The following is a 15,798-nucleotide window of genomic DNA, read 5'->3' as shown; positions in this document are numbered from 1 at the left end:
TAATTGATGATAATAACAAAGTATATATATATATATATATATATATATATATATATATATATATATATATATATATATATATATATATATATATATATATATATATATATATATATATATATATATATATATATATATATATATATATATATATATATATATATATATATATATATATATATATATATATATATATATATATATATATATATATATATATATATATATATATATATATATAAGCAAGAGAGAGTTATTAGTATAATTTATGTCAAAAAATTATCATAAACATAATTTCATATTGTAAAGGCGATGTGCATAAGATAAGATTACTTCAACAAAAACAAAGTGAACGTTTGTTAGTTTCACCAGGTGGCGGCTTTCTGCCTCTCCCCAACACGGGAAAGTCTAACACTGATTAACTTTCAACCCTCAAGTAAACTGTGCACTGTGTGTGTGTGTGTGTGTGTGTGTGTGTGTGTGTGTGTGTGTGTGTGTGTGTGTGTGTGTGTGTGTGTGTGTGTGTGTGTGTGTGTGTGTGTGTGTGTGTGTGTGTGTGTGTGTGTGTGTGTGTGTGTGTGTGTGTGTGTGTGTGTGTGTGTGTGTGTGTGTGTGTGTGTGTGTGTGTGTGTGTGTGTGTGTGTGTGTGTGTGTGTGTGTGTGTGTGTGTGTGTGTGTGTGTGTGTGTGTGTGTGTCGGTGTGTGTGTGTGTGTGTGTGTGTGTGTGTGTGTGTGTGTGTGTGTGTGTGTGTGTGTGTGTGTGTGTGTGTGTGTGTGTGTGTGTGTGTGTGTGTGTGTGTGTGTGTGTGTGTGTGTGTGTGTGTGTGTGTGTGTGTGTGTGTGTGTGTGTGTGTGTGTGTGTGTGTGTGTGTGTGTGTGTGTGTGTGTGTGTGTGTGTGTGTGTGTGTGTGTGTGTGTGTGTGTGTGTGTGTGTGTGTGTGTGTGTGTGTGTGTGTGTGTGTGTGTGTGTGTGTGTGTGTGTGTAGGTGTGTATGTTTGCACACGCGTGCTTATTGTGACTGTTACAACACTCAAAAAGTAGAAGCACGTTTTTTCATGAATCTCAAATCCCTTGAAGGTGAACACACATAAGGGAGAAGGAAGGAAGGGCGGTGAGTCAGGGAGCAAGGTGATGAACAAGCCAGCACCGTCCGGCCCCCTGCTAGCACACGCCAGGCAGCACACGCAACACTCCACCATCTGGTCTCGCTGCAAGACACTCTCGTGTCGGGAAGGACACTGTCTATGGAGTGGTGAGGCGGTGAATGTTCAGTGTGTCGGTGTGAAAGACTCGCCCAGGTAACTGTTCCACTGACGCTTGAAGGAGGATAGCACACCGCTGAGGTACGACGAGTCACACGGCTAAAGTGTTTGGTGAAACTTATGTGTTTGAGAGAGAGAGAGAGAGAGAGAGAGAGAGAGAGAGAGAGAGAGAGAGAGAGAGAGAGAGAGAGAGAGAGAGAGAGAGAGAGAGAGAGAGAGAGAGAGAGAGAGAGAGAGAGAGAGAGAGAGAGAGAGAGAGAGAGAGAGAGAGAGAGAGAGAGAGAGAGCGTAAAATTCCATTTGACGACTAATAGACCACAGTGTCATCCATGAATCATTCAGGTATAGTTTTGACATTTGATTTGGGAAACGATAAATTAATCAGGGGAGGGGAGGAGCGCATCTCTTCACTCAGTCCCCCACAACCCGCCCATCCCTTCACACCCCCAACAGCCAAAACTCAGGGAGCCCCTACTGATTCAGTTTCTTGTTTAAGGAATCAATAATGTAGGAGAAATCCATCCCTAGCCACTACTGTCACCGCAGTGGAAAGGAAAAGCCCTAAGTCATTGGCTGAGTAAATCCCTCGTTGTCGTCACTAGATCCAACGGAAATTGAAACCAAATCAGGCAATCAACGTCGTCCATCCCAAGATGACCTCAGATCGTCCCACCTCCCTCCTTCCTCCGCCCCTCAGCAAATCAAAATAGTAATAGTGCCGTGGATAGTCAATACTACACACTATTGCTCCTCCACTTAGTACCTAGACACACACACACACACACACACACACACACACACACACACACACACACACACACACACACACACACACACACACACACACACACACACATCGTTTACCTGAAGCCCTTATTCTGTGTAGAGCAAATCGGATGCATTTAAAGTTACGTAACAGTCCATCATGAACTCCTAAAAGACATCTAACTTGCTTCCTCCCTTTCATTCCTGCTGCCGTGGAGAGCCGTCAACCATTCCCGACGTTTGAATCGGTTTTGAAGTTGGCGTCAAGACTATTGCATCAACATTACTCGGTACGAAAAGTGGCAGGTGACCCGCCTCAGTGACGTCCCCGGTGATAAAGACAGAGAAGTAGTTTCTCAAAGGGACACACTCACATAGGAAAGGAGAGAGAGGGGGTTTTGGAATGTAAGTTCCAACAAAAGGAACACTACACGAGTTCGCTGGAAATGTTGACGCCTCATGTGTCACGAAGACGAGGCGGACACACACACACACACACACACACACACACACACACACACACACACACACACACACACACACACACACACACACACACACACACACACACACACACACACACACATACACACACGCGCGCGCGCGCGCAAGGAAGCAAGCAAGCAACCAAGCAAGCAAATAAAAACTAAAACTATATACAAATAAGCAAAGGAATAAATGCATAAGGAAGAAAATCAAATGACAAAATATAACAAGAGAATAAAAATTCAAAGTTAAAAAAATAAAACTAAGGGGCAGGTACACAAATATGAAACAAAATACCAAAAAAAACAAACGATACAGCGATTACACAACCAATACACAACCAGTCTTGCTTCCTTCAGAGCATCACCCCCAACACAAACCCTCACCTGAGATTCCTGCAGCGCGCGTGTCGCCCTCAAGGCCAAACACATTACCGGCGACTAAATGACCCATAAAGCAGCGACCGTGGTGGTGGTGGTAGTGGTGGTGGTAGTGGTGGTGGTGGTGGTGGTGGTGGTGGTGGAAGTAAGAATCTTTCCCTGCTGTGAGAAAGGTGAAGGTGAAGGTGGAGGGTTAGTGTTGAGTGAAGAGGAGAAAAAAGACAACATAGGAGAGAGAGAGGAGGAGAGGGAGGTAAGGGATCAGAGGAAGGGTGTGTGGGAAGGAGGAAGGATCAGAGGTCACACTCACTAAAAATCGTGCCAGGTAAATTAGAGTTCAGTGACAGAGAGAAAACAGCGACCTACGTAATTGGCCGAAAAATAGTTTAGTCCTCCCGAATAACATTTTTTGCAATACTTATAAAAAATGGAAAATATGGCGGGAGTTCTGCTTTATTTTTTCAGGCGATTATTCAGTGTTTCTCTCGTGGTTTTACTAAGCAGGTTATGAAACGTAATTTGATGCTCCAGCTATTACGTCCTTTACCAAGGCTGCCGCACGAGCTCTCTGCAAACATCACCTACACTCTGCACCGCAGGCGAGGCAGCACCACAGCGCCACAGACATCACCATCACCACAGCATTCGAACAACATATATAGCTCAGCACATGAACAGCACCTATTCCACAACACTTGAGACACTGTATTTGCACCTCAGTATACATTTATAGGAACAGAGTTACAAACATAGCAACGAACAACACCTCCACTTATCATTTTAGTAAACATCACATGCCAAATAGCACCTGGATGTCACCTAGAGGACAGCATCCACATTACCTGCAGCATAGCACACGAAAAAAAGAACCTACAGCACATCACCTTCAGCACAGCATCCCTAACACACCACACGAGACAGCACCTGCAACACAGCACCAGAGTACAATCGCTGTAACACCTGATAAATCACACCTGTGGAGAAGCATCTAAGGTACAGGTAAGGTACAGCACCACAGCAGCACTGCGGCCAATATTCAGGAACACTTTACTCTCTCACCACGACTATTTTCAAAGCCCACAAAGATGATCAGCCGGGTTCTCAAGAGCGTCTCTCCTGTTAATAAAGTAGAAATCTTGTTAATCTGTCACTAGAATCGTATAAACACTCTTAAAAACCAGTATAACTTCAACTAGAGGCTTCTGAAAGTAGTCTGGGTGGGACGCAAAAGTGTTTTAGAATATGGTCCAAGCATCTTTGCCTCACCAACGCCATCATCACTATTCTTTGTCAAACACGCCTTTCTGCATATAAATCCACAATCATTTAAAGTGGAGCATAGCCGCAATCTTAACCATATCTTTCTTACCCTTCATTCTTACGAGTCACACCACCACAGCCTCAGAAAATACCGTCCTCACCACAGTAGCAGCACCATCGCTCCCTCACACCACCACACCACAGTACCAGGCCAAAGGAGTCCACTTGTAATCCAGGTGCATCACGACCTCGCATCGACTAGGCTGAAGTCCCCGGGACATCTAAAGGTCACACACACACACACACACACACACACACACACACACACACACACACACACACACACACACACACACACACACACACACACACACACACACACACAAGGAAGGCAAAAACAGCTACACAAACCAGACAGAGTAATGAAAACATCAGCCACCACTGAGATAAATTACAAAGACCGCCTTAGATATCGAAAGAAGATTAAATTACCTGTGACTTACTTATCCCAGATCACGTCACCCAGGCAGAGAAGTCATGAAAGCCTCCGAGATATTGCATTTGACGGTGCAATCGACTGCATTAATAGAGCAAGCAAGCGAGATAGAATAGAGATGGAGATATATTACCACTCCGTCTGTCTCTCCGTCTGTCTGTCTGTCTGTCTATCTCTCTCCCATTCACTACCTATCCACGCACCCACCCACACCCACACACACACACACACACACACACACACACACACACATAAATAAACATTATCCATCCAAGAATATAACGTTTCCAAGATTCTCCCTCCTCCTCCACCTCCTCCCACTCCTCTTCCTTCTTCTCTCCAACATACCTTTGGCTCAAATAATTAATGAAGCCCTACTTAAGATTAATTACGCTTCACCTAACCGAGATATATAGGAAGATTACTTTGCCAGACTAAGAATCCTTCAGGTCCCTCAGTCTCCTAAGCTCTGCAATTAATCCGCCACAACCTCCGCTCTTCTCTGGACTGGAGGCGACTTGAAGGCCCTCGTAACCTCCGCCAACTACCTGCTGCTCATGTCGAAGAGTCTGAGGGCGAGAGTGGGAGTGTAGAAACAAATCCCTAGCACGTATCCACTCCAACCTGCAGAAGAGGAGGAGGAGGAAACGTAATTCAGGTCCGAAAACAAACTGAGGAGCGTAATGGAAACGGAGAAGAAAGAAACCTTAGTGATAGTTAATGATAGCATAAGAGAGAGAGAGAGAGAGAGAGAGAGAGAGAGAGAGAGAGAGAGAGAGAGAGAGAGAGAGAGAGAGAGAGAGAGAGAGAGAGAGAGAGAGACGCAGACAAGCCACACAGCAGGGTACACTTAGGGTAGATAAATGGAATATAGAAATTAAACTCAGGTAGATAAAACTTGAAAGCTAAGAAAAAAGAGGTGCGGGTAGAGGCTTTTATATGGCTTGGTGAATTAATTTGGTGTGTTTGTGTGAGAAATAAAAGGGAAAAAGAGATAGAGAGCTAGAGAAAAAAAAAAGAGAAAAAGAAAGAGAGAATGGTGTTACGGTGAGGGAAGATAAGGGTGATAGAGAACAATACACACACACACACACACACACACACACACACACACACACACACACACACACACACACACACACACACACACACACATACAAGAAGCTTTATCGTGGTCATCTCGCTTACTGAGACACTGGGAAATTAAGAAAGGCACAGAAGGAAATAAAGCAGAGAGAGAGAGAGAGAGAGAGAGAGAGAGAGAGAGAGAGAGAGAGAGAGAGAGAGAGAGAGAGAGAGAGAGAGCACCATTTCTTGGCAGTCTCCGGGCAGCAGTGAACAGGGAAACACACTCCTCGCTCCTGATCACTTTTTATTAACCACGTTTTACTCTCTAACCTAAAGTGGCGCTTGAGGAGGATGTGGAGCTCCAGGAAGAGAAAAAAAATGGGTAGGAAAAAAGGCGAATCAGAAGAGTGGAAAGAAAAGAAAGAAAGGAGAGAGAGAGAGAGAGAGAGAGAGAGAGAGAGAGAGAGAGAGAGAGAGAGAGAGAGAGAGAGAGAGAGAGAATCAGATATAGAGCAAAAGAGAGAGACAGACGAAGACAAGCAGGCAGACAGACACAAATATAAACGCAGACAGACGAACAAGAGGACGAACAATAAAAAAAAACACAGGTACATCCAAATAGAAAACCAGAAAGACAGGCAGAAAACCCAAACAAACCTATGTTCAAATAGAAAATCAGACAATCAGGGGTGCGAGCAGGCCACGGTCGCGTCTCCCACGTGTCCATGTGTGCCCACGCGGATGGCGCGTACACACGTATATGACAAATAATATATGGTACATAGGCACAGGGAAAGGCAGACACAGACAAATAGACAGATAAGAAGAAAACAACTAGAAAGGCAGGCAGGCAGGGAGAGACACCTTGACAAACAAACCAAGAAGAATATTTTCATGACACAACTCAACAACAAAGAAAAAAACAAATAGACTGATAAATGGACAGAAAAAAAAAAAATAGAAAGGCAGATACAGAGAGCAGCTACCTTCACAAACAATCCAACAAGAACACTGGCAAAACACAACCTCCATTGCTTTCACCAGAGACGAAGAAGGAACACAGTCATTTCTTTTCGTCTCCTGTTCACCCACAAACGCTTCCTTCCATCCCCATGCACCGCCACCAAACCCTCACTGGCTCACCCTCATTAGTCTCCCACCCGACTCCTCACCTTCGCGATATTGACTGAACGACACTGGATACTCACTGAATATTTGCTCTCTTTCCCTACATCCACATCCATGCTAACAGGCCGCCGCTCACTGAGGTGTAGGGGTTGTGTCGCGTTCTGCAATGTGTGCGTGACTCTCAGACCGTATGTGTCTTGTATTATATGTTCATATCTCTTAGTTATTTTTTCTTCTTTAGGCCTGGATTTTTCAAGAGAGAGAGAGAGAGAGAGAGAGAGAGAGAGAGAGAGAGAGAGAGAGAGAGAGAGAGAGAGAGAGAGAGAGAGAGAGAGAGAGAGAGAGAAAGTGTGTGACAGAATGTAGACTTACTGCCACACTGTACGACCATGCAAAATCATAATACTAGAGTTAAAAAAAACAACCACTGCCACGCTTCCGTCACTGCTGGGAAGGAGAACAGTGTTGTGGAGAGGTTCTGAAAACTTCCTAACAAAAGCTACACTCAGCAGGATACAGTCTCCCGCTCGGCGCCTCTTGGATGACATGTGATACACTTCATCATGAAAGCCACAGGGAAGGCGACACTCACTCTGCTTGAAGGTCACAAACACAATTAGGTTACAAGACACAAGAGAGCTCAAGACATGATTCTGAAAGGGACGATTCTCAGCTGAACGGAGAGAAGCACGTTTGAGGTGGTAAGGACATGTGGCCAAGATGGAAGAGGGTGATCCTGTTAAGGTGGCATGGAGGAGGTAGGTGGAGGGAAGAAGAACAAGGGGAAGACAGACCTAGGTGGAAAAGTGGAATTTAGAGAGGTATGAGACAACTGAGCCTGGAGGAAGAGGACACATAAGAGAAGATATTGGCGGCAACATATAAGAGCGATGACCCCGCTAGGGATTAATAAGGCAAGGAACCAGCTCTCAACTGAACCGGTGACATGGTTAGCCGTATCAAACTGTGAGAACCATTGTGCCCTACAGGAAAGGGAACGAAAAGAAATTAAATATACGAGACCAGGCGAGTCTTGACCTGTTCCCTAGGATGCGATAGCAATGTCGAACCAGTCAATATCAATTAAACTTCACTTGAGCTAAGATCATTATGGTCTTATTAGTAAGATGTCGTGCTTATTGAGTATTGAGTGTCCTGTCAGGGCCTCGATCCTCAGCTGTTCCTGCGGCAGTGACGATAATGAAAGCTTGGTGACGATAACGATGAGGATCTGCATGAGTGTCAGGGTTCTGGTGAAAGATGAAGTGATGGAAGAAGTGACGAGTTGCTGACTTACTGTAAGATAGTAAGCTATTATGTAAAATATCTCAAACAACTCATCATGGCTGACTCCACATACTGTCGCTTTCTTGTCTGAATAGTCGAAGTGCTGACGTCATGTCTTGTATGGAAAGAACAGTTACTGAGGCTGGGTGGTGTGGCGAAGTGCTCAGCCACACCACCCAGCCCTCTGCAGCATGCTCCTCTGTATAAGAAGAGTTGATGTAGTGTTGATTCCATAGCGACATTATTGCTGCTCAGTCCAATGTTTTACGTGAAACATGGATTTTTGGCTCTTAAAAGTTAACAACTGTGTGTGACTTTTTTCCTTTTCATTTAGTAGCTTACTATATAAAGAACATTAATTTTGGTTCGTGAGTTATTTGAGGGACACACTACCATTTGAGGGACGCACTATCACCACCATTATCACCATATTAATAAAAAAAAGCTTTCTGTTATCTAACCAGCAATCCATATGTTTAGAACTAAAAATATGCCTCAATCTTAGCTCATCAAAAACATTGTAGTTACCGCTACAAGTAGTCAAAGAAAACCATCAATGACAAAGAAACTGGGACTAAGAGAGGTCATAGTTTGTATGAGTAACTCTGCCATTTGGAGACCCGCTGTAGGTTCGCTTGATACGATGATGGTGAGGAGAGAGAGAGAGAGAGAGAGAGAGAGAGAGAGAGAGAGAGAGAGAGAGAGAGAGAGAGAGAGAGAGAGAGAGAGAGAGAGAGAGAGAGAGAATATTACACATCAATCCTCTACTGATTCACATTCCAGGCAGTGCTTTGGTCAGGTAAATCCGCTTACCTTGCAAGATCTCATCCTACACAAACTATACATGTTTGTAGTTTGCTTGTTACTGTGGCATTTGTATTTAATTCCCTCCGTCTGTTCAAAGCGAATGCGAAAAGTTTACTGCATCATTATATGTTGTAGCAAACTTAAAGTCTATACCTATTACTGAGCATCACTCAATTGTAAAGATCTCTCTTTTTTGGTGTCTTGTGCTCTTCATTTTTCTCCTCTCTTTCCTCTTCCTTCCCTTCATATATCATCTACTTCTATTTTTCTTATTTTCTCATCTCTTGCTTCCCCTGCATTACTTTCTAAGTGGAAATCCAGCGCCAGAGAAGCATAGTGTTATGTATAGAAACATCTCCCATTAAGTCAAACAGCCTTTAGTACCTGAGCTGTACCTTAATGAGCGACTAAGGACACAGTGGGCGCAATAATTCTCACATTCATATTCCTGACGCATAATTAACTTTCATGACAAATGGGCTGCTCACCAGCCAACAACTCATTATCTTACATGCTGCCTTCCTTAAATTCCGCTTCACCCACGGCTTTCTATCGTCGCGATGCGGACCCAACAATTTACGTCAGTCCACTATTCAGTATGTTTGCAGTACTGCACAAAGGGGCGAGCGGTCAGCGTGGTGAATTTGTATGTATTCATGTACGAGTATGCTCGTAACCCGTTTTCAGTATACAAGAAGCTCATCTCCTTTGCACCATTTTCTTCGTCTGAATCTGGGGCTTTCTTCCTTTTTATTTTCCTCGGCTCGTTTGCATTTACATTTCTTTTCGTAGAGAAATGAGAAGCGTGTGAGAGTTGTTAAGGCTCCTGCTGCTACCGCCGACGCCGCCGCCGCTGCTGCTGCTGCTGCTGGGAAAGGAGCGATGGCGGTGGACGTGATGGCGGTGTGAGGGGCAAGTGAACGACGCAAAGGATGAGGAAAACGAGGATGCGGATGAGGAAGATGATGATGAGGAGCAGGAGGACGGCTATCACAACGGCCTTCCCCCGCCATAAAGAGCCGGGGTCGTACGGTCCTGCTACGGTTACATGAGAGAACTACGCCTCCTATTACACGGCGCCAAGGCCAAGACTCCACTGTCGACAGGAAGACTGGAGGGGCAGAGCAGCAGCAGCCAGGAGGGCAGGTGTAATTCCGACTGAACAAAACATTCCTGGGGAGTTTATTCAGCAGAATAACAAGTAAATCCAAGTTTATTACTAAACCTCCCGATCCCTCTCTGAGCCCTTACTGGTTTAGGAATACCACATGCCTGTCCACGGGTGGGATGTTCCTCCACGCAGCACTACAAACATAACAAAATCAAAGCGCTAGAATTTTTTTTTTCTCCTATGCAAAGGAGACTGACCAAGAGATTAAAAAAAAAAAGTGATAAAAGAAAACACGTAAAGTTTATCAATAGTTAAGTAAATACGCATGAATGAACGAATGACTGATTAACTTACTGAATCATTGATTCAGTTAATTGAATAAATAAATACAAAAGTAAATTACTAAATGAATAAATAAATAAATAAATAAATAAATAAATAAAAACAAGTGAATTGTTCTTCTAAAAAGAATACATAAACAAATTAAACAATGTGGAAGAATTGCAGCTCGGACGGCGAATTGATACTTCTCTCTTGAAGCAGTGTACCGCACGGGAGGGAGTCGGGCAGGATTAACAAGTGAACGGGTCAGTGATCCGCACTGTACACGTGACGGATGGACGAGCGACGAGTTATTTTCCTCTGACTTTTACATGATTAAGACACTGACGAAAGTGCACAAGAAACTCTTGGTACTCTTGTACCCTACATTCAGGTTCGTACGCAGCGTTCCGGAACTTACCGGCAAAAGTGTTGCAGGCAGGCAAGGCACTGATTAACTAAATAAGCCTTGCCTTTCGCAGCTCTTCTACCGGATTTTTTTTTTTTTTTTTTTCTTTGAGAAGCAGTTAGTTTTTCTTTTTTTTATTAGTTTTAATTATTTACATTTTTTTTTATTGAAGCTCATGTTCAATCTTTTAAAAATCTAAAAAAAAAAAAAAAAAAAATTGACATTACCGGGCATCTCATCCTTTGTTTTTGATGGCAGACGGCAACACACCACTCTGTCTTGTGGTCTCTGTTTCTCTGTAAGTGATCGGTAGGTTTAAAATCTTTCATAAGTAATCCTGTCGAAGGCTGCCTGCACATCGTGGAATATAACAATGTTAATTATTATCTTAATGTACATTACATATGATATTGTTAATTATGTTCAATCGTATTTGAATAATAAAGCTTTCCAAAACAACAGATGAATAGAACCATCTGTTGATGAAATAATCCTTGTTATTCTAAATCGGTATTTTTATTTCGCACGAAATATATATATAAAACTATTGCAATACTTCAACAGATATTCCTTATCACCATTCTTGAACGTCTTTGTTATATTTGTCACCAACTAAACACAAACCAGTTAATCGGTGATATTAAAAACGAAACCGACTAAAAAGAAAAAAAAATGTGTCAGATCAATTCAGTTTAGTTCAGAAAATATTTTGAATCTTTTCTTGTGAAGGAACGCAAGACGTAATAAAGAGGAAGTATTGAAGTGCTTCAGAGTTTACCGGTGAAAAAGACCAAAGAAGTTGTGTAAATACCGACAATCCTTCTGCTCAGCTCAGGGTTCAGGGTGCAGGAGCCTCGACCATACGGCATGGTGAGGTAATTCAATAAGTGGCATGGGTTTTTTATCTTGTCTCATGGAATGCCGCTTGATCGTGCGCGTCGCAAGCGTGGAGGAAGAGACGAAGGAAGAGATGGAGGAGGAAGAAGAGGAGGAGGAGGAGGAGGAGGAGGAGGAGGAGGAGGAGGAGGAGGAGGAGGAGGAGGAGGAGGAGGAGGAAGACTACGTCTGAAAATTAACACACACACACACACACACACACACACACACACACACACACACACACACACACACACACACACACACACACACACACACACACACACACACACACACACACATCAAATCATCAAATCAGAAGCGTTTTTATGGTCCGGCTTTTATTTGCAATTAAAGGCACTTGGTCTGACAACGCCAGAGAGAGAGAGAGAGAGAGAGAGAGAGAGAGAGAGAGAGAGAGAGAGAGAGAGAGAGAGAGAGAGAGAGAGAGAGAGAGAGAGAGAGAGAGAGAGAGAGAGAGAGAGAGAGAGAGAGAGAGAGAGAGAGAGAGAGAGAGAGAGAGAGAGAGAGAGAGAGAGAGAGAGAGAGAGAGAGAGAGAGAGAGAGAGAGAGAGAGAGAGAGAGAGAGAGAGAGAGATTCATGAAGCGTAAATGCCAAACTAAGACACTTATAAACTAATTTAGTGGTAGTGTTGCAGGAATAAAAGTGCCAAAAAAAGGTACAGATCCCTCCCCACACCTCTCTCTCTCTCTCTCTCTCTCTCTCTCTCTCTCTCTCTCTCTCTCTCTCTCTCTCTCTCTCTCTCTCTCTCTCTCTCTCTCTCTCTCTCTCTCTCTCTCTCTCTCTCTCTCTCTCTCCTTTGGTCCAGCAAAAGAGTGATGCACTGTCAGGCTGTTAGGTGTCCACGTGGCGCCGCTCTACTAATGCTGCATTGATTGGCGTCTCCAGCGAAGGGCGTAAGGCAAAGCATGTCAGGGACGGTAAAATGCGACACCTTCTCGTGACGGGTCGCGTTGTCTCGTGTGATAAAGCACCGTAATGAGAATGTTGCTTAAAAAAGACTTGGGTGACTGTAAAGTTATGCGCCCCATAAATCCCTCGTGCATAAGTGACTCGATACGTCTCCATTACCTGAATAATTTAATGACAACCCAACAACGAGGAGAAAATGGTAATTTCTGCCTAGGAGTTATTATTATTAAGGATGAGCGATAGTTTTCATGACTATTCGTACTTTTTTTTTCTGCATGCGTGTAGATGTTACGATAAACTATATAGATTTTTTTGTTTTCGAGTTCCTATGCTAATTCTCCTGTTTGCCATCGGTCGAGACTCAACGCATTGCAAAATAAAGAACCGTTCATTGCAAGGTGCCATGTTATCTTCAGATGCGATATGTTTCCAAGGCCACTCACGTCTCCTTCTCACGTCATGTTTTCTCAGCCACTCATGTCACCTTCTTTCATCATGTCACTAATGCCACTTATGTCACCTTCTCACGCTATGCCGCAGTACCACTCACGTCACCACACGTTACGTCACCGAGGCCATATGTGTCATCTTCGGATGTTACCTGTCACTCATTAAGGTAAGAGGACGTTATCTTCACACCTGTTCTACTCCCCCTGTCTTATCTATTTATTTTATTTTTTTTCCCGTCCCTTCTTCGTCCCCCTCTTGTTCTTCTCCAACTTATTGCTCGTGTTTTTGCCTTTCTCTTCTTTATGTTCTTGTTCTTGTTCATGTTTTTGTTTTTCTATTTATTTTTTAAGTCATTTCGTTTTGATGTGGTTATTTCTGTTGTTCTTGTTATATCCTATGGTCTTACTGTTCCTTCGCCTTCTCTTCATCTTCCTCCTCTTTCTTTTTATCTTCATCTTCTTCCTCTTTTTCTTCATCTTCCTCCTTTTCGGCCACCTCCTTCTCTTCCGCCGCCGCCTCCTCCTCCTCCTCCTCCTCCTCCTCCTCCTCCTCCATCTCCTCCTCCTTCTCCTCCTCCTCTACCTTGCTGGTTTACTATGAAAAATCATTACGTAAAATTGTGTTATCTTAATATTTTCAATCTTATGTAATACAATAGCTACATTTAGCGGCATTACATGAAATCCGCAAAAATCCTCAGCAGCCAAGAGATTATGTTTCCTTTTTCTGCAATCGCACACTAACTAGTAACAGAGTTTTGATTACTTTCACCAACTCTTTCAAAACTGTCACTGCTAATCATTTGGCTTCCCCGCCACTTCCTTGTCATGTTTTGCGATGAGAAAAACATTTCATTGCTCTCGCGAATCGACAAAATGCAAGAACAAAGCAGTTGCCATAAAATTTATTTGTGTCAATATCATACATAAGTTTATCAGGAAAGGCAATTCAAATATATATAAAAAAAAAGGCTTTAACATTTTTACATAAACTAAATCACATAATATACATTAGGATAAAAGTAAGACATGGAAATGCAAGAATATTCTGCTAAATTATTATACAAAATCATGAAATAATCTGATACATCATTTATTTCAATGTGTGATTCGTGAAAAGAAGGAAAACAGAGGAAGAAGACTATTTCAGAGATAAAGAATAAGCAAACTGTGAGGAACAGAGATGAAAATAAATAATAGATGTTGTGCAGGGGAACCATAAGAGAGAGAAACATACAGTTAGTCATAAAGCCAGATATCAGAAAAAATATCTGAGGATCGTTAGCAAGATGCAAAACTGGCGGGTCGTGAAAGTAAGGGAAAAAGAGTCGCGGCTGTGGTGTGTTTACAGGTCAAGAATAATGATGTGTGGCGGAAAGCAGAATTCTCATGATAGAAGATTCTTCCCAATTACGATACAGAGAGTAGAGAAACTCATTACTGAAGTTAAGCCTGAGGATGAAAGAAAAGACAGTTCATATCCATTTTCATGCAACTAATGAGATTTACCCTTTCCTGCTGAATTTTGTTGGAGAGTGGCAATCAAAACAATTTTTTTCTTTATATATATATACGAGTATATATATATATATATATATATATATATATATATATATATATATATATATATATATATATATATATATATATATATATATAGAGAGAGAGAGAGAGAGAGAGACAGATGAATAGATAGGTAAAGATAGATAGATAGATAGATAGATTTACGTAGACATATTTTGACTCATTTATTTTACACGAAAAGTGGAAAAAAAAATACATTTTGAGAAATTTCAGATTTATGTTATAGAGGAAAAACGTACTAGTTCAATGCCATTACAGATAAAAGAAAAAAATCGTCACGTTGAAAACATAGTGAGCTTTTAAATGGAAAAACTACGAAATTTTACAGTTACGTAAATCTTCATGGCAATTTAGTGCGTTTTCATGTTTAGAAATCCATTGTCAAATCAAATAAATATGTGGCTGTCACGTAAGGTCACGGGAACAGGAACGAGGTAGATGGTAACAGAGACAGTAATACGAGAGGATTTAATTTCACACTGGATGGTTACTGAACTCTGCAGGAAAATACGTACGAGTATTTGTTATTATATACCCTCCTAACTCTCAGTAAATGCTGTGATCTTAACATTTTATTTTGCCTCTCTCTCTCTTTCTCTCTCTCTCTCTCTCTCTCTCTCTCTCTCTCTCTCTCTCTCTCTCTCTCTCTCTCTCTCTCTCTCTCTCTCTCTCTCTCTAACTTAAGAAACTGAATTGGTCGCAGACTGGAAACTTCACACACTCTTTTGGCCCGAGTTACTGACACGAGCTTGACACTGAGAGAGAGAGAGAGAGAGAGAGAGAGAGAGAGAGAGAGAGAGAGAGAGAGAGAGAGAGAGAGAGAGAGAGAGAGAGAGAGAGAGAGAGAGAGAGAGAGAGAGAGACAGGGGTGGTGACGGCCACTAAACTCTCTTTTTCCTCTCCCCACTACTATCACCACCACAAACACCACCACCACCACCACCACCACCACCTCCCATCGCCACAGTCTCTCCTCCTCCACGCATCATCATCTATCGCACCGCTTCCACCACCCATCATTATGACTCCCCGCTATCATCCTCCCCAACACTACTACCACCACCACCACCACCCCGACCTGGCCCTCCTGTTATCACCGCCACCTTCACTTCCCTACCATCACCACCTCCGTCATCATCTTCACCGCCTCCTACCCCCTCTCCTGCTCGCTGTA

This window comes from Scylla paramamosain, chromosome 8 (assembly GCF_035594125.1).
Source record: "Scylla paramamosain isolate STU-SP2022 chromosome 8, ASM3559412v1, whole genome shotgun sequence".
Classification (NCBI taxonomy): domain Eukaryota; kingdom Metazoa; phylum Arthropoda; class Malacostraca; order Decapoda; family Portunidae; genus Scylla; species Scylla paramamosain.
Note: the sequence above shows the minus strand (reverse complement) of the source record.